The 23,020-nt window shown below is 37.1% G+C and overlaps 1 protein-coding gene across 1 annotated transcript in view; it reads left to right on the top strand.

The window, feature by feature from the left end:
* The window catches only part of STPG2 (sperm tail PG-rich repeat containing 2), a 265,153-nt gene that overhangs the window by 58,967 nt on the left and 183,166 nt on the right, over nt 1-23,020 (top strand). The window lies entirely within an intron of this gene.

The following is a 23,020-nucleotide window of genomic DNA, read 5'->3' as shown; positions in this document are numbered from 1 at the left end:
GCAGCAATGAGTTTGTTTTTTTTAATTAATATAAAACCCAAAATACTACTAATATTTTTCTTTTGTATCTATATCTCAGTTTACTCATTTGGAACTTGTAGGCAAATAAATCCCTGGATTTTTCTTTCAGTATATTATTAAACTTAAAAGTTTGGAGATTATAGAATGATTTTCTAAAAATAAATCCATTATGGTAAGGGTGAATGATTCCTGGTTGAAAAATCAATAACTATTTCAATGAGAATTTTCACTTGCATTTGATTTCTTTTATCTTCTGCTGAATATTAATTGTTGTTGTTGGGTGCTGTTGAGTTGATTCAGACTCGAAGTGTGACCCAGTGTGACCGCTTGTGATAGAGTAGAACTGCCCTGTAGGGTTTTCTTGCTAGTAATCTTTACAGAAGCAGATCGCCAGGCTTTCTCCAGAGAAGCTGCTGGGTAAGTTTGATCCACTAACTTTTTGGTTAGCAGGTGAGTGCTTAACTGTTGCACCACCAGGGCTCCTGAATATTAATTAGCAACGAAAAATATTGTTCATAGAAATATTAGAAAAAACATAGTAACAGAATAAATAGTACAATTGTTTTCATAGAGTAGCTATTATAAACCTCAAAGTAGATAAAGTATTAATTTAAGAATCAGTAGAATTTAATGGATACAGTTATTTCAATGTATACTGAAGTAAAGGTGAGAAAAACCTTTGGTTTCTCACGTAGGTTTTATTTGTTAATCAATAGAATTTATTTTATAGGTTATACTATATAATTTCTTGTTGAATGTCAGTAGAAATATGCAAAAATTAAAGCAAGAAAATTGTTTTCATTTGTTGATTTTTTATAGAAAACACTCTTCTTAGAGATACAGAAATCTAACTAGTAAGTAATTTTAAAAACTTTCATACTGATATCCTACATTGTTTGAAGAGGGGAAGTTTATATTAGATGACTTTGAAAGTAATATTATGATGTCTGTATTATTGCACTTTTAACCTTGCTGTTGAGATTACTATCGTCTGAGATTATTATTATTTTAAATTGTGAGATGGCTTAATATATCAACATAAAGAGGAATTATAATGAATAACAATGAAATAAATTTCATTTATTTAAATATTAGCCTCAGTGTGTTTTTCTTTTCTTATCCTTTTCTTATTGACTATAAAATTTTCACTTGATTGCATGTTTCCTGAAAATGAGGACTATGTATTGTTTACCATTGTATCTTTAGTGTTTAACACAGTCCCTAAAACATGATAAGGGCTCAGTTAGTATTTATTTAATAAATGCATGAAGTAACTATTTCCTGTTTTTTTGAAACACCAACATCATTTTATATTTTTATATGTATAAGGCTTTTAAATGTAAAATATTATTTTCTCTATTTGTACAAAGATATTATTAATATGTTGACCTCTTAACTTTTAGGTCACTTTCAGGAAAATAATTTCTGAATCTGATAGTTCTCTCTCAATTTCAGATACCTTTACCACTACCATTTTGCTTTTCTCTTAAATGCTCTTCCATTTAAAATTATTGTAAGTTGTACACTAAAATATTGTCTCAGATTTATTATACTGTTGTACATCATTGTTATTTGCTATACATGGAAAAACTCTAAAAGATAACTGAATTATAAAACTAAAAATCTTGGTGTTTGGGGGGAGTGGGCAGGGAAAAGACGTGAATAGTCTAAAGAGCTGAAGATTTGATTGTTTCTTGGTGTGGTCTTTTCTAATGAGATCTAATACACACTTTAAATTTGAAACCATATTTAAGGGTAATTTACCTCTGATTATGTATATGCTTTTAATGCTTTTTTTATTCTTTTATATTTGTGAGTTTACCCAGGGATTTGTTCACCTGTTGTAACAATATGTGATGTGCCTCTTTTTCTATCAAACATCACCTCTGTGAAAATAAATCTGATAAAATAAGAATCTTGGTATGAAATAGCATGTACAGTTAGAGCAGACAATGTGAAAATATTGGTATTTTTTGCATATTTAGTGTATTATGAAACTAATAAATATACAAAATGAAGATTTGTACATACAACTTTCTCCATTAGGGTATTATGGAACTAGACAAATAAAAGCAAAGGAATAACTTTTTTATAAATAATTAAAGGAATAAAGAATTAAATTGAATGAGCTAATTGAAATATATGAACTTTATTATATATGGCATTTCCCAATGCTTTATTTTGTCAGCAAATATTTGTTTATAAAATGTAGAAATATTTAATTTAAATTTTGAGGTAATGAGGTAAAATGGACTATTTTTCACTCCCTAAACTCTAAATTTCTCTGCTTACATAATGCTAAATGGTAGATTATTATGACATAGGGAATCATTAAATTTTCTATTATTTTGTTACATTGAAAACTATAAATGCTGACACACTTTTATGAACATTATCCATACTACATTCACTTTTTAAATTGCCACTTTTTTTTTTTTTTTTAGTGTAAATTATATCATTGAAAAAAAGAAGGGAAACCTTTTTGTGAGGGTGGCCATTAAAGTTACAACACCAAAATTAGATACTGCTATTTAAAAACTGAGTGGTTTTTGTGTTAAAACACTGCATCGTTCCTTTCTTTCTATTTATAAGTTCCTTAGCAAATTCAAGCAGAATTCCTGAGGTAAATTCTCTTCTAGGGTAATAACATGGTGAGCAACAGCTACAGCAGTACATGAATTTTAGAACTGGGAACTCAGGGACTTATTCATGGGACATAGGCTATAGGTTACATGTAAGGGTAATCTAAGCCTGAAAAATAGTGTGGGTACATATTTTGGAGGACCCCAAATGCCAGGTGTATTGGTTTCCTAGAGCTGCCATATTAAAGTACCACAAATTAGATAGCTTAAAATAATAGAAATTTATTCCCTCACAGTTATGGAGACTAGAAGTCTAAATTCAGGGTGTCAGCAGGGCCATACTCTCTCTCTCTGAAGGCTCTAGGAGAAGATCCTTCCTTGTATCTTTCAGCTTCTGGTAGCCCAGGTATTCCTTGGCTTGTGGCAGCATAACTCCAATCTCCGCCTTTGTCTCTACTCTGTTTCTGTGTCTCTTCTCCTCTTCTTGTAAGGACACTAGCCATACTAGTAGGAACTCATGTTAACTAACTACATCTGCAAACACTATTTCCAAATAAAATCGCATTCACAGGTACCAGGGATAAGGACATCACCATATCTTTTTGCGGGACACAAAACAACCCATAGCACCATGTAAAGAAGTACTGTTTTGAGCTTATAGGCAACAAAGGGTCATTAAATGAATTTGATCAGAAGGTATTTGAGCTATGTTTCCAGAAGATTAATCAAGCACTAATAAGATGTATTGGAGAAAAGAGAGGCTGGCTATGCTCCTAGAGTAGTTTAGGTGAGAAATAATGAACTATATTAGAAGTGGTGTCAGATAGAGGGAGACTCATGCGGGAGGAAACAGAGGTAGAGCTGACTAGACTTGGTAACTTTGTGTGTGTGTGTGTAGGCAAGGGGATGGGAAAAACAGAAGGGACTTGATGGACTGTAATAATGGGGGGGTTGAGAATTAAGAGGTGAAAATAGTTTCAACAGCAGCTAGGTAGGAGAGAAGGAATAGAAGAGTAGAAAGAATAGGAGGTTTTGGTCTGAGGGTAAAACTTTAGACTTCAATATAATGGAGAAGGAATTGTTTCTAGTGACAACAAAATCCGAAGTGTGTTGTGTCTGTAGGTATCTAAACTGGAGATAAATTAAGTGATCAGGTGATAAAAGAACTATAAAATTGTCTTAGTTCTGTCCATTTAGAAAGCTCACACAGTCATTGCAACTCTACTGCTCTTACATCATGTTAGGCTTGGATGGAGGTTGGATGTACCCTATGGCTTGTCATTTTCTTGGCTACCACCTAGAAAATGCTGCACAACTTTTCCTTCTGAATCACTGTCTCAGCTAGGATAGAGAAACTGCATCTTATTCTGTATATCTTTCATAGTCTTAGCTGCTCAAATGCAGCTGAATAGAAACGAGAATATGGAAAGGGATTTCAGTGGTTGACTGCTGCAGAATTTTCAGTAGATGGTAACTGGTAGACTGACAGGAGAAATATCTTAATTTTGGGAACCCAGGCTAGGAAAAAGAGCAAGAAGTAACTAGCTTTAAAGGCCCCAGGAAAATCGTAACACTCCCACATGTTAAGAACAGTTAAAGAGAGTACAACTTGGCAAGGTTGGTGAATTGGGTGTGGGATAGGCTTAATGGATTCACTCCATTTCATGACTTTTTAAATTCAGCTGATGACTGAACCTTATAAGAGATGGTACTTAAAAATTAGTTACAGGTAATGATTCCTTGAAATCATCTTTGAATTCTCTTTACTTGTCTTCAGCCCATTGCTCTTTCTCTTGTTCTCCTGGATATCAGATTTCTGGCTTGGTTGACCCTTTTAAAGACTTCTCTTTTTGGCTTATTAAATTTGGTTTCCCTCTCTGGTTTTCACATCTTTAAAAGTTCTTTCTTGTTGTTGCCTCAGAACCCTCTGGGTCTGTCTAATCCAGAGCATTCTCTTCCCTTTATATCTCAATGTTGGGGGAAATTCCCACACATGCTAGAGGAGGAGGTGTAGTCTTTTCAGAGTTGTTTCTCAACAAGTTCATCTTTTTTTTTCCCATGTCTTTTAGCGGTTGCCTCAAAATGCACTTCTTTCTATATTTAGTAGTTTTCTTCTCTCTTTTTTTAATAAACAGCTTTGTTGTTGTTAGGTGCTGTCGAGCCAATTTCTACTCATAGTGACCCCATGGGACAGAGTACAACTGCCCCATGGGGTTTTCTAGGCTGTAATCTTACAGAAGTAGATCTCCAGGTCTTTCTTTCTCCCACAGAACTGCTGGGTGGGTTCAAACTGCCAACCTTTTGGTTAACAGCCCAGCCCTTAACCACTGCACCACCACCTTTATTGAGATAAAATTCACTCATTTAAAGTGTATAATTCAATGGTTTAGTATATATTTACAGAGTTATGCAAGCATCACCACAATCAATTTTGGAACATGTTATTCACCTTTCATACCCATCAGCAGTCATTCCCATTTCCTGTCAAGTCTCCCATTTCTAGGCAGTCACTAATCTATTTTCTGTCTCTGTAAAATTTGCCTATTCTGGACATTTTATATGAATGGAATAATACAATCGGTGGTCTTTTTTTACATTCTCTCCATCAGTGCATGAGGGTTCTAGTTTCTCTGCATCGTTGCCAACATTTGTTATTATCTATCTTTTTGATTATAGCTATCCTAGTGGGTTTGAAATGGTAACTAATTATATTGATTTGTATTTCTCCAGTGGCTATTGATGTCATGCATCTTTCCATGTGCTTATTGGTCATTTGTATATCTTTCTTGGATAAGTGTCTATTTAAATCTTTTGACTATTTTTAAATTGGGTTATTTGTTTTTTTATTATTGAATTGTAAGAGTTCTTTCAGATGGATTTGCTTCTGTCTGAATTATGATTAATTTGAATAACATTATTTATTACTTATATCTGAATTTTTTTTGTATATTTATCTTATGTTCCCATTTAAACCATAAGTTCTTAGAGGATAAGAATCTACATTCTGCTTTTTTTTTTTAAAATCATAATGTTAGTGGAATGAGGTAAATAATGTTTAATAATGCTTTTTGAATGAATTAATGGATTACATAAAACTGCTGAAATTGAGAAATGAGCAGTTTTATTTTAATACTTGAGTTTAGAGAATTTGTAGATTTTCTCTTTCTTCCCATTTATCCTATTACCTTAAAAAATAGCAGAATAAGCTCCAAAGCAGTAAAATAATTTTAAAAAGTAAGTGCTATCATGTCTTTAGATTTAAGCATTTCCTGATGGCAAAAATAATAATATAATCTGGTATACAATCTAATGACATAAATATAATGTTTTTATGAATAATTGTTTTTTATTTATCATAATTATCCTTGAGATCTATTTAATTCTATTACTTACCTAGTATTGTTTCCAGTCATCTTTTAATGTATTATGACATTCTGATCTATTGATAATTTCTGTTAAATAACACATATATTAACTTTTGTTCAACCTGAATGTTTTTTACAGGAATATATCTTCTTTTGGCAATGAAAATCTTTTAGATATATTTCCTAATATTAATAAGGTCTTTAAGAGCTCTCTTAATATACAAAAATATTTTAAAATTATTTCTATTAGAGTACTTTGATTTAGCAAAACAAAATTTATGAAGTTGCTGTATTAGCTTCATTATCAGTTAAAAATTGAGTAAAATTTCACTAGATGGCGCCAATACTTTGGCTCTTTATTGACGTAAAACTTTATTTATTCATTCATTTCCCATAGTTACTAAAACAGAGGTTTAAAAATTATGTGGGAAGATACGAAAATTTGCCTTGTAGTTCTATCAAGCAAACCTAAATTAAAAATGTTAGTTCCTTTGGAGGTTCTGACTGATGGAAATATCTTGGAACAATGTATTTTAAAATATTATTTAAATTTTAGCTGCAAACTGCATTATAGATCTGTCATTTCTCTTCATTTATCCATAGAAATTTATAAAAATTGTTAGAATTTTAAAAGTTGTATTTTAAAGGTGTAATTTATGAATTAGGTTTTACTCTGGACTAGGATAAGTTTACCTAATGATAATTTACTAACATCTGATCTTAAGTAGAAAGTTGTAGTTTCAAATAAGTAAAAATATTCTAAAAGATTAATATTAAGGGCACAAAAGGCAGAAATAACTTATAGTCTTCTGTGATATTTTTTGAAACCAGTCATTATATTATTATAGACAGTTTTCTCTTTGCATGGACTGTTCCATTGTTTCTGATGTAAAGATTTCACCTTTTCACTTATTATTGCTAGTCTTTAACATTTATTAATTGTTTGGCATTATTTATGCCAGACAATTGGCAATTCATTGCAGTTAATAATATGTGGTTGTTGTTTTGAAAGAGCTTGGGCTTGAGGTTGAACAAAGATTTAGGAAGAGTTGCACACAATTAAATGTGCTTTCCCCCCAAAATACTAATTAGTTGTTTGTATTACAGTTACTGTATTCAAAAGTGTGAGTCCTTAGTTTTTCAATTTTCTAAGAAAACTCAATTTTTAAATTATGGGTTTCAAAGAGGAGAAAAAAAGTGTTGAGTAAAATGGGAGAATTGATGTGCTAAAAGATAAATAAACAAAATTACATATGAGAAAAAGAATGAGGAAGAGGTTGGAAGCATTTGGTTATTTCTTAAATATGATTCAATATCCTTTGGAAAAGTATTGATGTCATTAAGTTTGATTTTAAAATAGTTTGTACTGTTATCAGTGAGTTTTATATGCTGAAGTTACACTCATTCATAGTGGAATGTTAAGAAGTATATAAAATAAATAAAGCATTCTTTGATTTATTCATGGTTTGGTGGTAAACAGTTCAGTCTTTGCAATTAGACTCCATTCAAATTCTTTATCACATACTATGTGATCTTGGGAAAGTTATTTTACCAGTCTAAGCTCAATATTCTTCCCCTAAATGCTCTAAAATGTGAATAATAATATCCACAAAAAGATTATTGTGAGAATACACATGTATATATACCTATATATATACGTATACACACACAAGGTATATTGCTTAATATGGTGTCTGACACTTAGTAATGCTCAGTAAATAATTATTATTAGTCATTTAATGAACACTGGTTGAGCACCTACTATATGTTGTGGATGGAGGGATGATGAATAGGGCAAAGCTTTTGTATTAAGTTCACACTTTGATGGAAGATACAAATATGTAAATAATTATAAAATAAAAGACAAATAAGGTACAATGAGACTTCTGAGGAAAAATTCATTGGTTCAGCTTGGGGATGGTAGAGGTCAAGGATGGCTTTCAAGGTATATTTGAGTTGTGTTTTGAAGGATAAGTAGGCATTTGTCAGTGGAGCAGAATGTTCCAGGCAATGAGGATGGCAAAACCATGCAGGTATGAGAAAGTAATTTTTATTTTTATCTACAAGTGGTTATGAGCCAGTAAAGGTTTTAAGCAGGAGATTCATGAGCAAATTTGTAATTTCAGAAGAATAGGACAGTCAGTTGTGAGTTAAATAGATGGAATGTGGAAGCAAGAGAGGTAGGGCAGTCTTGAGGTAATACATAGTGGTTCCCACAGTGAATGGCTGTATTAAGATAGTGAAAATGAGACTGAAGATGAGGAGCAGGTGACAGAAATTTAGGTGGCAGCTTTGGCTTTATTTGGTGAATAATTTGTTGTGGGAGGATGAATAAGAGGGAAGTATTAAGGATGACTCCTGGATCTCTAACTTAGAATACTAGGTAAATGGAGTTGTAGAGAGTTGAGAGAGAATATAGAAAGTGTGCCTCCTCGATTGTGTGTGCATGTGCATGCACGTGTTTGTGTGTGTGTAGTGCTGGGGAATGAGATGATTTTAAGCATCTATTTGTTATATAGGCAGAAATGTCTTGTAAGTGGTCAGAAAATTGAGAGAAATCTGGGCTGGAAATTTAGGAGTCAGTCTTTGGGTTAAATTCGATAATACAAGGGGAGTGATGCTTGAATTTGGGGGACTGGACATTTGATAGATAAATGAAGGAAGGGGAATCTAAGGAAGAAACAAAAAGGAGGATTAAAAATTAAAAATGGAAGGACTAGAATGAGGAAGGTGTAACCTCAAAGTAGCTAGAGGAAGAGTGAATTTCAAGCAAATAGTAGCCAACTGTGTTACATACTTTGGATAGGTTAATAACGATGAGAACTGAAAATTATCCACTGGACATTTCAGAATTTCGGTACCATTGGGGATTTTTGCAAAGCGTTTCTGGTGGACTGGGTGAAACACAGCAGATAGTAGTAGATTAAAGACTAAATGGTAAAGAAGAGGATCCTGTGAGTGTAGACTGCTCATTCTTTCAGGGAGCTTGCCTAAAATGGAAGACAGAAAGATAAGCTGGTAGTTTTTTCCCTTAAGGAGAGACTTCATAGTCCTTGCCACTATAACTCTATGTGTTATTTACCTTTTACTAATTCAGGATTATTGCCAAAATAAAAACTAGATTAATGATTTTAAATAATCCTATAATAATTAGGTTATTAATTTTTCAACTCAACAAGTATTCCTTGAAGTGAACATTGTGTGATCATTATAGTAGTTGCCTTAGGACTTCAGAAGTGAAAAAAACAAAAACAAAAATGAATAAACAAACAAAACTCTGGATTTTGTTTGCCATCTAATTGGAGCCACAAATCACATACAGGAAACAACTAGAGAAAATACATGGTATTATGGATTGAATTGTGTTCCCCAAAATATGTGTTGTAAATCCTAACCCCTGTATCTGTGGTTATAATTGCATTTGGGAATGGGCTTTCTTTGTTATGTTTATGAGACATGATTACTGTAGAGTATATCTCAAGTCAATCTCTTTTGAGATATAAAAGAGATTAAACAAGCAAGGAAGGAAGCAGAGCTAGGGGTAAGAGATGCCAAGATACATGAAGATTGCTCAGGAGCAGAAGCTCAGAAGAGACAAGGACCTTCTACTAGAGCCGAAAGAGCGAAAAAGCTTTCCCGTAGAGCTGGCACTCTGAATTTGGACTTCTAGCTTCCTAAACTGCAAGAAAAGAAATTTCTGTTTGTTAAAGCCATCTGCTTGTGGTATTTCTGTTATAGCAGCACTGGATAACTACAACACATGGTGTCTTCCTTAACATTTGCTGAATGAATGAATGAAGCAATGAGATCAATCTCTGAGAGTTAAAAATAGTCTATGAAATATAGGGATATATTGAGTGAGACTCATATTATGAACGAGCCCTGGTGGCACAATGGTTAAGTGCTCAGCTGCTAACCAAAAGGTTGGCGGTTCAAACCCACCAGTCACTCTGCAGGAGAAAGATGTGGCAGTCTGCTGCCATGAAGATGACAGCCTTGGAAACCTTACGGGGGCAGCTCTACTCTGTCTTACAGGGTTGCTATGAGTCAGAATCAACTCCACTGCAGCAGGTTTTTTTTTTTTTGGATTGAGTGGCATGGACTTTAGTTAGAAAATACTTCTTATTATGACATATAAAGCTATTATAACCTGAACTTTAACTCCCTACTTTCTGTCTTCTCTTTTTACCTCTCTTCCATATGCATCCTAGACGTTTGTTGTATTGAACTTACCTCCAGTTTCCTGAGCTTACTATTCTCTTCCTTGTCCCTCACCTCTCTCCCTCTGCATAAGCAAGGCTTTCCCTGGCATGCCCTTTTTCTCTTCATGTGGCTAACTCCCACTCATCCTTTGAGATTCAACTCCCGGTACTCTATGCATACCTCAATCATAGCATTTACCGAGCTATAATACGATTGTCTATTTCCTTGTCTGTTTCTGCCACCAGAGCATGCCGTCTTGAAGTCAGGGACTGAGTCTTATTGATCTTTATATCTCTAACACATGTAGATTAAAAACATTGTTGAATAAAATTATATTGAACTGGCTCTTAAAGGAAATATTTGACAACAGACTGATGGAGAGTAGCAGTTGAGAACATTTTCCGATTAAGTAGAAGTGGAGAAACCACATGATGTGTGTAGTTGGCACTTAAACCTGTCTGGCCACAGGGGCTGTCTTGGTGAGTACTGTGAACCCTGCAGGTGGAAACGATGGAGGGCTTTTTAATGCTGGAGATGTCCAAATTCAATGTAAATTGTTATAATCCTTCTTAAGTAGGAGGATGTGGAGAAGTTTTTTCATGTTGTTTATTCTAGATAGTTCATTTTATGTTTCTTTTGTTTTTGTAGATTTTGTGCTTACTGAGACTTTATGTTTTTCTTCTTTATTTTGATGAGTGGATTTATTAACTTTCTTTGTGGTTACCTTGAAATTTACCCCTATCTTCCTAAGTTTAAACCAGTCTTTTATTACTTATTACACACACACAAGCACACAACAGTCGTCCAAGGGTTTCTGCAAGATATTTAAAACCTTTTACTTAATTTTTAAAAAATGTTTATTGAACTTCTTAGTGAATAGGTTTGTCTGTAGTTGACAATGATACTGTTTTATATCAGATATTACTTAATTTGTAAAAACTACCTTCTAGGGTCGCTATGCATCGGAATCGACTTGACGTCAGTGAGGTTTTTTTTAATAATGAAAATAAGCAGTGAGATAGTATGTTACAAAAGGTATCTGGGATGAGAGTATCCTCAGCCACGTGGCAAAAACAAACACTGGGACCAGTAAAATGTTAAGCCTGGAAATGGAGGAGGTGTGGGAGGAGATGGGAAGGGTGATTGCAGTAATGCCTTGAGCTTTCCACAAAGCCAGTAGTGAACTCATCAGGACAACAGCTAAGATAAGACTGCAGCCGAGTCCAGGTCCTCTGCCCAGATTTGTACAGGGTCCTTTTTTTGTTGGCATGCATCTTCATATTCATAATAGCAAATTTCTATTTGTACATTGAATTTTGGGTAAAATGTTTGGCAAGTCATTATTTAAATAGTTGAATATGTTAGTGAGAATTTGGATAGTGACAGAGACCTATGTTTAATTATGTTCTTTTAAAAATGAAATAAAATACATTATTGTGGAGTTGTGTTTTTGATTTGATAAATCTTAACATATTTAAAAAAAATCAGCATTCTTTCTTGCTATTGTGTACTTTAAAAAATACTTTTCTTGACTCTTTTTGGTTTAAAGTCATAAATGCTGAAAAACTGTAGCATGCCCTTTACTGAAGTCAGACTTGGGTTTAAATTCTGCTCTACTATTTGCTAGCTGTGGGCCTTTGGGCAAATTGTTTAACTGTTATAAAGCTTTTCTGCAAAATGAAAACTATTTCATAGTTGTGAGGATTAATTTAAATAATGCAAGAGATGTGCTTACTATAGTGTTTACTATAGTGATAAATATATCATGTTGTTCTCTAGAAATAGTTTATTATTATTTTCTCTGATACTGAAAATGTAGGAAGCTTAAATATGTGTTTTTTTTTTCTTTAGGATTTTCCTGACAGACATTCATTAACTTAAGTCAAAGTGATATACTATGATTCTTCCAGTTTTTAATTTTTTTTTCCATGTTCTCTGAGCCATTACCCCTGCCCTAGATTATTTGTCTTTATACTGGAACAAAATATTTATAAATGGAGTGTGAGTACTATGATTATCACTGATTATGATTGATCAATTTGTGTGTATGCACTACGCACAGTTCTCAAAGAAGGGAAAACTGGATGGATAATGACTACATTGTATTGGGAAACAAAAGGCCCTATCTTTTTTTTTTTAGCTTTAAAAAAATTCATTTTGTTATTGAGAATACCCACAGCAAAACATACACCAGTTCAACAGTTTCTACATGTACAATTCAGTGACACTGATTGCATTCTTTGAGTTGTGCAACCATTCTCACCCTCCTTTTCCAAGTTGCTGCTCCCCCATTAACATTAACTCACTGCCCCCTAAGTTTCCTGCCTAATCTTTCAAGTTGTTATTGTCAGTTTGATACCCTATAAAGAACATAATGCCCAAGGCAGATATTTTTCACTAGTTAAGCTTAACTATTGTCTGGTCTTCAGAAGACTTCAGGGAATATTTTTGGTTTAAGCTTTAAAGATCATCTCCGGGCAATAATTTCAGGGGTTCATCCAGCTTCCTTGGCAAAAGGCCCTATCTTCTGGCCTTGAAGAATGTTGTGGGTCTGGGATCACTATCAGGAGGAGGGGTCAGCACACATTGATATTCAAAACTGACCTCACAGACAAAAGTATCATCAAGAGACTTAGACTTTGATTAATACCAAAAGCAGTTGCTGTCGAGTCAATTTTTTTGATATAGTTAATTTATTTTTTATAATTTATTTTACATTTTATTGTGTTTTAGCTGAAAGTTTATAGTGTAAATTAGTTTTTCATTATAAAAATTTTATACACAAATTGTTTTGTGACATTGATTGCAATCTCTGCAAGGTGTCAGCACCCTCCCCCTTTCCCTTTCCACCCTGGGTTCTTCGTATCCATTCATCCAGTTTTCCTGTCCCTTGCTGCTTCTGGTCTTTGCTTTTGGGCAGGTGTTGCCCGTTTGGTCTCATATACTTGATTGAAATAAGAAGCACATTCCTCACCTGTGCTATTGTTTATACTATAGGCATGTCTAATCTTTGCCTGAAAGATGGACTTTGGCAGTGGCTTCAGTTCTGAGTTAACAGTGTGTCCGGGGGCCATAGTCTCAGAGGTTCTTCCTGTCTCTGTCAGACCAATAAATCTGGTCTTTTTTGTGATTTCAAATTTTGTTTTACATTTTTTTCCTGCTGTGGCCGGGACCCTCTATTGTGATCCCTCTCAGCGTGATTGGTGGTGGTAGCCGGGCACCATCTAGTTCTTCTGGGCTTAGCCTGGTACAGGCGTGGTTCAGGTGGTCCATTAATCCTTTGGAATAATATTTTCCTTGTATCTTTCATTGTCTTCATTCTCCTCTGCTCTGAATGTGATGGAACCTATAAATGTATCTTAGATGTCTGCTTGCAAGCTTTTAAGACCCAAGATGCTACTCAACAAAGTAGGATGTGGAAAATTTTGTTTATGAACTGTGTTATGCCAGTTCACCTGCTAACCAAAAGGTTGGCAGTTCAAATCCACCAGCTGCTCCTTGGAAACCCTATGGGACAGTTCTACTCTGTCCTATAGGGTCTTTATGAATTAGAATCAACTCGACAGTAACGGGTTTGGTTTTGGTTTTTTGGTCACCTGAGACCACAGTCCCCAACCCTCAGCCCCAGTAATTCAGTCCTTCAAGATGTTTGCATGTGTTGAATTGACTTGACAGCAACAGGTTTTTTTTTTTTTTTTCAGGAAGCTTCTATGACTTTGCCTTGGTCAAGTTATGCTGACTTCCCCTATATTGTGTGTTGTCTTTCCCTTCACCAAAGTTAACACTTGTCTACTATCTAGTTAGTGATTTCCCCTCCTGTAAAAATGGTGTGGGGGCAGTGTCTGACATCCTCTAACTTCATAAGGGGAAAGAAGAACCAGTATCAACAGCACAAGGCTGACTCCCATGAGGCAGAAGCCAGACAAGCCTCCTCTCTCTGCCATCTTTACCAATTCTGACACCAACTGTCCCTCCCACAGCACTCTCTACTGGGTTTGATAATTTGTTGCAGTGACCACACAGAACTCACAGACAATACTCATGATTATGGGGTTTATTAGGGAAGTAATAGTTACAGTTCAGGCTCAGGGATATTCAGGATACAGTTCTTCCATTACGATAGCCTCTTCCCGGCTGTGTTTGCAGGCACGCCTCTCCCTGGCCCTAGGCCTCTGCACAAAGGCACTCAGCTTTCTCTCTCCATGGGCTGGGAAGCCCACCACGCCATCTCCTGCTGCTGGGTCTCTCTTGCTGCTTCTCACTGTCTTCAGGGCTATAGCTCGCTCTCTGTCTCCTGGGTCCAGGAGCTTCTCAGCACAGGGATCCCAGGTCCAAAAGACATGCTGGCTCCTGGCTGTTCTTCCTTGGTGGTGTTGGGGTCTTCTGTTTTCTGCCTCTAGGTTGGCTCATTTCAAACCCAGCAGGATGGCAAAACTGACCAATCCCATTGGTGAGCCACAATTACCCTATCACACAGTCCTGCACAGTCACTTGGGTGGAAAGGCCATATTAAGTAATTCATTACACTGCAGGCCACTCGCTGGCTTTTCTAGCCATGGTTCTTTCATATTTGGAGGATAACTTCCCCCTCACAATCATTTTATTAATCCAAAACAGTTACCAACAATTAGTCCTTTAATAGGGCAAAGAGTCCACAGGGTGAGGTTACTTAGGTTCCAGCCATTCAGGTGTGCTGCAGGTGTCCATCTGATCTGGTCAGGTTCTCCAAAAGTCATATCATCTTTACTCTTTCTGGCCTCTGATAAAATTCAACTGAGAGAAGATTATTCCCTCGTTCTGAGCTTCATGAGGTATCAGCACAGCAAAATTTTTGAGGAACTTCAGGTTCGGCCACTACTCCAGTCCAGCTGTGCCTCACCCTTAGTCTACCCTTTCATTCTTACAGCTTCTACAATTACAGTTGTTAAAATCACAATTAACCCTGTTAACAATCATCACTCACAACTGAATTATATAATCTTTTCAACATCTTCCCCCCACCCTCTCTTCCCCAGACCCATCAGGAAAAGAGGAATCTATTCAGTGGTGATTCTCCCTAGTCCCTCTCATTTTGAGTATAAGCACACCCACAAAAGTGTGTAAGCCAGCCACTTCATGCCTTTATCGCCCTCAATTTTAGATAGTCAATGTTTAAATTGCCTATCCCTATTGAACCAGTACTCTGAGGAGACAAGCATGTTCCTTGGTCTTGAAGAATCTTCTGTTCTGGTTGGAACTTTGAGCATCTGCATTCATAAGCAAAGTCCGGTCCAGAGCAAACCATCAAATTGCATCAATCTACACCAGTTCACAGTGTAAACATCTTTCTCTTCATTTGGTTGGGTTCTGGTGAGCTCATCCATAGCCATCCGTGCTAGGTCACAATGGGTAGCAGCCTTAGGCTCGAGAATTCACACACACCTCCTGGCACTTCAGACAGCCCCTTCACACTCTTTCATCCCCAGCCCCCTTGGGCTAGGTTAACAGATTCCATCCATAAATTCAGGAGTCCACACACAACTCCCTTTTTCTGACCAACCAGCCCTTCCTCTCTCTCTCTCTCATCCCTAGCCCCCATGGGCTAGGTCAACGAGTGCCAATGGAACATGTCCAGACTCAGCCCATCTCTTTATTGCTGCACTTGCCCCATTTCCACTCATTGAGTGGACCCAGGTGGTCACCACGAGTGAGCAGACAAAGCTGTATACACGCTGCTCCCTTTAACTTCCAGTCCTGGAAGGGGGTTCCTTCTGATGGGCACAGACTTTTCCTGCCTCGGGAATGCATCCAGCAGCAAACCACTTACTCAATATTCAAAAAGTAAAACAGTCACTTTTTTTTTCCTTCTTTCTCTGCAGGTCCTGCCTTCAAATGCAAATCTCCTGTTCTCTCAGCAGCTCTGGGTGCTTTTGCATGCCTTTTCAAATGCCAATCTGGGTGGGCTCAGGTTTTCCATTTAAACCCCCACTCTATACACAGGTCTACTGCGTTTAAACAACTTGTGTTTCCCTCAGGCAAATCCTAGTTCCGCTTTCAGCATATCCAATCAAGTATTGGCTGAAAGTGGAGTTACGCATACTCTGTAATCTATAACACCCAATATACATTTAGGTCTGCTCTACAACACTAGGTAAGAGAAACATTCAATATCTATAGTACATTCAATTAAACACATAATCTTAAACACATAACCATTTTAAAAACATTCCAATTTAGTCTTCTCCACTTGACTTTTTTCCCATTCATATGCATATGGCCTTGGGCCTCTGGTTGGGTGAAGCCAGTAGACCCTGGCCCCTATCAATCATCCTGCTTATCGGGCCTGGCTTTGGCCCCAGGCCATTCCTGGTGGGCCTTTTCTCCCCTCAGCTGTAGCATAACCTTTCCTTCAGCCATTACAGGCAACAACAACCAAAGCAACCATACAGGAATCCAAAGTTTCACTTCCTAAGCCCCTTCGTTCTTTCTCTTACAAAGTCCCATGCTTTCATGAGTCTGGAGCCATTGCAAAGAATCCCGCTTCTGATGCCAATTGTAAAAACGGCATGGGGGCAGTGTCTGACCTCCTCTACCTTCACAAAGGAAAAGAGGACCAATATCAGCAGTGCAAGGCTGACTCCCATGAGGCAGAAGCCAGAAAAGCCTCCTCTCTCTGCCATCTTTACCAATTCTGACACCAACCGTCCCTCCCACTGCATTCTCTACAGGGTTCGATAATTCATTGCAGTGGCCACACAGAACTTACAGACCGTACTCACGATTATAGGGTTTATTAGGGAAGTAACAGTTACAATTCAGGATCAGGAACACTCAGGATATAGTTCTTCCATCAGGATAGCCTCTTCCCAGCTGTGTTTGCAGGCATGCCTCTCCTTGGCCCTAGGCATCTGCCCGAAGGCACTCAGCTTTCTGTCTCCATGGGCTGGGAAACTCATCATGCTGTCTCCTGCTGCTGAGTCTCTGTGGCCGGGTCTCTTGCTGCTGAGTCTCTGATGCTGCTTCTCTGATGCTGCTTCTTGCTGTCTTCAGGGTTACAGCTCACTCTCAGTCTCCTGGGTCCGGGAGCTTCTCAGCACAGGGATCCCAGGTTCAAAAGACATGCTGGCTTCTGGCTATTCTTCCTTGGTGGTGGTGGGGTCTTCTCTTTTCTGCCTCTGGGTTGGCTCATTTCAAACCCAGCAGGATGGCAAAACTGACCAGTCCCATTGGTGGGTCACAATTACCTTATCACATAGTCCTGCCCAATCACTTGGGTGGGTGTTACAAGAGCTTGGCTAGAAAGGCCATATTAGGTAATTCATTACATGGCACCTCCTCACCCCTCCACGCCCTTGTAACAGTCAAAGATTTTTTTTTTTCTGTGTGTAAACCTTTTCTTGAGTTTTTATAGTAGTGGTCTCATACAATATTTGTCTTTTTGTGATTGACTTATTTCACTGAGCATAAGGCCCTCCAGATTCATCCCTGTTGTGAAATATTTCATGGATTCATCATTGCTCTTTATTGCTTCCTAGTATTCCATTGTGTGTATGTACCATAATTTGTTTATCCATTCATCTGTTGGTGGGCACTTAGGTTGTTTCCATCTTTTTGCTATTGTGAATAATGCTGCAATGAAAATGGGTATGCATATGTCTGTTTGTGTCACTGTTATGTGATCTCTAGGGTATATACAAAGGAGTGGAATTGCTGACTTTTATGGTATTTCTATTTCTAGATTTTTAAGGAGGCACTATATTGTTTTCCATAGTGTTTGTACCATTTTAGATTCCTACCAGCAGTGCATAAGAGTTCCAATCACCCTACAACCTCTCCAACATTGGTTATTTTCTGTTTTTTTGATTCATGAAAGTAATGCCAGAGTGAGATGGTATCTCATTGTAGTTTTGATTTGCATTTCTCCAGTGGCTAATTACCATGAGCATTTCCTTATATATCTGTTATCCACCTGAATGTCTTCTTTGGTGATGTGTCTGTTCATATCCTTTGCCTATTTTTTAATTGGACTATTTGTCTTTTTGTGATAGAGGTGTTGGATTTTCCTGTAGATTTTAGAGATTAGACCTTTGTTGGATTTGTAATAGCCAATTTTTTTTCCCCAGTCTGTAGGTTCTCTTTTACTTTATTGGTGAAATCTTTTGATGAGCATAAGTGTTTAATTTTCAGGAGCTCCTAGTTCTCTAGTTTATTTTCCAGTGTTTGTGCATTGTTAGTTGTGGTTTGGATTCTCTTAATGTCATGTGTTAGGGCCCCTAGTGTTGTCTCTATTTTTTCTTCAATGATCTTTTTCGTTTTAGGTTTTATATTTAGGTTCTTGATCCCTTTTTTTGAGTTTTTTTTTTTGTGTATGGTGTGAGGTATGGGTCCTGTTTCTTTTTTTTAACAGATGGTCATCCAGTTTTGCTAGCATCATTTGTTAAAAAGACTGTCTTTTCCCCATTTGGTGGACTTTGGTCCTTTGTCAAAGATCAGCTAACCATAGGTGGATGGATTTACATTTGGGTCTCAATTCTATTCCATTGGTCTATGTGTCTGTCATTGTACTAGTACCAGGCTGTTTTGACTACTGTGGCTGTAGAGTAGGTTCTGAGATCAGGTAGTTTGAAACCTCCTACTTTGTTCTTTTTCTTCAATAATGCTTTTCTTATCTGGGGCCTCTTTCCTTTCCATCTAAATTTGGTGATTAGTTTTTCCATCTCGTTAAAGAATGCTGTTGATATTTGGATTGGGATCATGTTATATCTGTAGAATTGCTTTGGGTAAGATTGACATTTTCACGATATTGAGTCTTCCTGTCCGTGAGCATATTATGTTTTTCCATTTATGTAGGTCTCTTTTGGTTTTTGCAGTAGTGTTTTGTAGTTTTCTTTGTAGAGGTCTTTTACGTCCCTGGATAGATTTATTCATAAGTATTTTCTCTTTTTAGGGGCTATTATAAATGGTATTGTTTTCCTGATTTCCTTTTCAGAGTTCTCTTTGTTGGCGTATAGGAATCCAACTGATTTTTGTAGGTTTATCTTGTATCCTGCTCCTGTGCTGAACTTTTCTTTTATTTTAGTAGCTTTCTTGTGGAATCATTAAGGTTCTCTATGTATATGGTCATATCATCTCCAAATAGGGCTAGTTTCACTTCTTCCTTTTCTATTTGGATGCCTTTTATTTCTTTTTCTTACCTTATTGCTCTAGCTAGGATTTAGAGCACAATGTTAAATAGGATTTGTGATAAAGGGCACCCTTGTCTTGTTTCTGTTATCAGGAGGAATGCTTTAAGCCTCTCTCTGCTGAGAATGACGTTGGCTGTTGGTTTTGTATAGATGCCCTTTATTATGTTGAGGAGTTCCCCTTCTATACCTATTTTATTGAGAGTTTTTATCAGGAATGGATGCTGGACTTTATCAAATGGCTTCTATGCATTGATTGAGATGATCATGTGAATCTTTTCTTTTCTTCTTTTTATGTGGTGGATTACATTGATTGATTCTCTAATGTTGAGCCATCCTTGCATACCTGGTATGAAGCCCACTTGGTCGTGGTGTACTATTTTTTTGATATGATGTTGAATTCTATAAGCTAGAATTTTGTTTGAGTCATTCTTTTTTTTTTAATTGTATGTTCTGACTTTTATTAAATGACATGAACAAGTGAATATACAGAAACTAATGTTTATTAGTGGTTACCAGGGATGAGGGAGGAGGGGGATTCACTCTCTATACAGTGGACAATTGTTGTTTTTGGTGATGGGAAAAGTAACACCAAATGAGGGTGAAATGTACACAGCCTGATGAAGGTAAATGATGTCACTAAAAAGTACACAAGAAAAAAGAACCCTGAAAATCTAATCAACTTTTTTTTTTTTTGCATTTTAGATTTTTTTTTATTGTGCTTTAGGTGAAAGTTTATAGCTCAAGTTAATTTCTTTTTTTTTTTGTTGTGCTTTAAGTGAAAGTTTACAGCTCAAGTTAGTTTCTCATACAAAAATTTATATACACATTGTTATGTGACCCTAGTTGCTATCCCTATAATGTGACAGCACACTCTTCCTTTCCACCCTGGATTTCCCATGTCCGTTCAACCAGCTCCTGTCCCTTTTTGCCTTCTAATCTCGCCTCTGGACAGGAGCTGCCCATTTAGTCTCGTGTGTCTGCTTGAACTAAGAAGTACACTCTTCATGAGTATCATTTTGTGTCTTATAGTCCAGTCTATTCTTTGTCTGAAGAGTTGGCTTCAGGAATAGTTACAGTTCTGGGTTAACACAGAGTCTGGGGGTCATGTCTTCTGGGGTTCCTCAGGTCTCAGTCAGACCACTAGTCTGGTCTTTTTACTAGAATTTGAGTTCTCTATCCCATTTTTCTCCTGCTCTGTCAGAGGCTCTCTGTTTTGTTCCTTGTCAGGGTGGTCATTGGTGATAGCTGGGCACCATCTAGTTCTAGTCTCAGGCTGATGGAGTCTCTGGTTTATATGGCCCTTTTGTCTCTTGGGCTAATATCTTTCTTGTGTCTTTGGTGTTATTCATTCTCCTTTGCTCCAGGTGGGTTGGAACCAATTGATGCATCTTAGATGGCTTCTAGCTAGCTTTTAAAACCCCAGATGCCACTCACCAAAGTGGGATGCAGAAGATTTTCTTAATAACCAGTGTTATGCCAATTAACCTAGATGTCCCATGAAACCATGGCCCCCAGACCCCCGCCCATGCTACTCTGTCCCTCAAAGTGTTTGGTTGTGTTCAGGAAACTCTTAGCTTTTGGTTTAGTCCAGTTGTGCTGACTTCCTCTGTATTGTGTGTCCTTCCCTTCACCTAAGATAATTCTTGTCTACTATCTAGTTAGTGAATTCCCCTCTCCCTCCCTTCCAACCCTCATAACCATCAAAGAATGTTTTCTTCTGTGTTTAAACCTTTTCCTGAGTTCTTATAATGGTGGTCTCATACAATATTTATCCTTTTGTGACCGACTAATTTCACTCAGCATAATGCCTTCCAGATTCTTCCATGTTACGTTTCACGGAGTCATCGTATTTCTTCATCGTTGCGTAGTATTCCATTGTGTGAATATACCATAATTCGTTTATCCATTCGTCTGTTGATGGGCACCTAGGTTATTTCCATCTTTTTGCTGTTGCGGACAGTGCTGCAGTGAACATGAGTGTGCATATATCTATTCGTGTGATGGTTATTATTTCTCTAGGATATTTTACAAGAAGTGGGCTTGCTGGATAATACAGTACTTCTAGTTCTAGCTCTTTAAGGAAGCACCCAATTGATTTCCAAAGTGGTTGTAGCATTTTACATTCCTGCCAGCAGTGTGTAAGTGTTCCAGTCCACAACCTCTCCAACGTTTATTATTTTGTGTTTTTTGGATTAATGCTAGCTTTGTTGGGGTGAGATGGTATCTCATTATAGTTTTGATTTGCATTTCTCTAATGGCTGATGATTGTGAGCATTTGCTCATGCGTCTGTTAGCCACCTGAATGTCTTCTTTGGTGAAGTGCCTGTTCATATCCTTTACCCATTTTATAATTATTTGTTATTTTTTTTTTGTTGTTGAAGTTTTGCAGTGTCTTGTAGATTTTAAAGATTAGACCCTGATTGGGTATGTTATAGCCAAAATTTTTTTCAGAGTCTGTAGGTTGTCTTCTCACTCTTTTGGTGATGTCTTTTGATGAGCATAAGTGTTTGATTTTTAGGAGCTCCCAGTTATCTAGTTTATCTGCTGGTGTTTGTGCATTGTTCTTATGGTTTATATTCTTTTTTTTTTTTTTAATTATACTTTAGGTGGAGGTTTAAACAACAAATAGTTTCTCATTAAACAGTCAGTACACATATTGTTTTATGACTTTGGTTAACAACCCCATGACACATCAACCCTCTCCCTTCTCACCTTTTTTATTTTTTGGTGAAAATATGCATAGCCAAAGATATACCATTTCAAAAATTTCTACGTGCACAATTCACTGTCATCGATTACATTCTTCCAGTTGTGCTGCTATTCTCACTTCAGATGAGGGGTTTACAGAACAAAATAGTTTCTCATTAAACAGTTAGTACACATGTTGCCCTATGACAATGGTTAACAACCGCACTACATGTCAACACTGTCCTTACTCAACCTTGGGTTCCCTATCACCAGCTTTCCTGTCTCCTTCTGCCTTCTAGTCCTTGTCCCTGGACTGCTGCACCTCATTAGTCCCGTTTTGTTTTATGGGGCTGTCCAATCCCCAGCTGAATGGTGAACCTCGGAAGTGACTTAAACCACTGAGCTAAAAGGGTGTCTGGGGGCCATACTCTTGGGGTTTCTCCAGTCTCTTTCAGGCCAGTAGATCTGATCTTTTTTGTGTGTGTTAGAATTTTGTTCTACATCCTTCTCCAGCTCTGTCCAGAAGCCTTTGTTGTGATCCCGGTCAGAGCAGTCAGTGGAGGTAGCCGGGCACCATCTAGCTGTACTGGACTCAGTCCAGGGGAGGCCTTGGTAGCTGTGGACAATTAGTCCTTTGGACTAATCTTTTCCTTGTATTCTGTTCTCTTCATTCTCCCTTGCTCTTGAAGGGTTGGGACCAGTGGAGTATCTTAGATGGCTGCTCACAGGCTTTTAAGACCCTAGATGCTACTCACCAAGGTGGAATGTAGAACATTGTCTTTATGAACTGTGTTATGCCAATTGAGCTAGATGTTCCCTGAGACCATGGTCCCCACAGCTCTCCACCCAACAATTCAGTCCCTCAGGGAGTTTGGATATTTCTATGGAGCTTCCATGACCTTTCCTTGTACAAGTTGTGCTGGTTTCCCCAGTATTGTGTACTGTCTCACCCTTCACCAAAGATACCACTTATCTATTACCTGTTTAGTATTTCCCC

The sequence above is a fragment of the Trichechus manatus genome, unplaced genomic scaffold (genome assembly GCF_000243295.1).
Source record: "Trichechus manatus latirostris isolate Lorelei unplaced genomic scaffold, TriManLat1.0 scaffold00291, whole genome shotgun sequence".
Classification (NCBI taxonomy): domain Eukaryota; kingdom Metazoa; phylum Chordata; class Mammalia; order Sirenia; family Trichechidae; genus Trichechus; species Trichechus manatus.
The sequence above is the reverse complement of the archived record's forward strand: the minus strand, read 5'-3'. Positions and strand labels throughout refer to the sequence as shown.